The 370-nt window shown below is 70.5% G+C and overlaps 1 protein-coding gene across 1 annotated transcript in view; it reads left to right on the plus strand.

Annotated features, from left to right (window-relative positions):
- The window catches only part of CUNH8orf48 (chromosome unknown C8orf48 homolog), a 27,448-nt gene that overhangs the window by 24,467 nt on the left and 2,611 nt on the right, over positions 1-370 (plus strand). The window lies entirely within an intron of this gene.

The following is a 370-nucleotide window of genomic DNA, read 5'->3' on the forward strand; positions in this document are numbered from 1 at the left end:
ATGGAGAGGAGGACGGGATAGGAGGGGCAGGTACGTCCCGGGGTTCCCGGCACAGCTTTGCTGGGAGCTGGGAGCAGCAGCTCCTTGGGAAGGGCGGGGTGCGGGAAGCTCTGGCACCCGGGGCAGGAGGGTCACAGCTGGGACGAGAGCAGGACCCCCAGAGAGGACCACGAGTGGCCTCGGGCCGGGCTGGGGGCAGCGGGGTGGGCAGAGCAGCCCTGGAGCCTTCCAGGGACCGTGCCAGTCCGGCAGGCTGGTACCGTGCTGTGCCAGCCCGGCACATGGCTGTCCTGGTGCCGTGCCAGCCTGCACACCAGTGCCGAGCCAGCCTGAACGCTGATACGGTGCCGTGCCAGCCTCACACCCCCGG

This window comes from Corvus brachyrhynchos, unplaced genomic scaffold (genome assembly GCF_000691975.1).
Source record: "Corvus brachyrhynchos isolate BGI_N302 unplaced genomic scaffold, ASM69197v1 scaffold346, whole genome shotgun sequence".
In the NCBI taxonomy this organism is placed as follows: Eukaryota; Metazoa; Chordata; class Aves; order Passeriformes; family Corvidae; genus Corvus; species Corvus brachyrhynchos.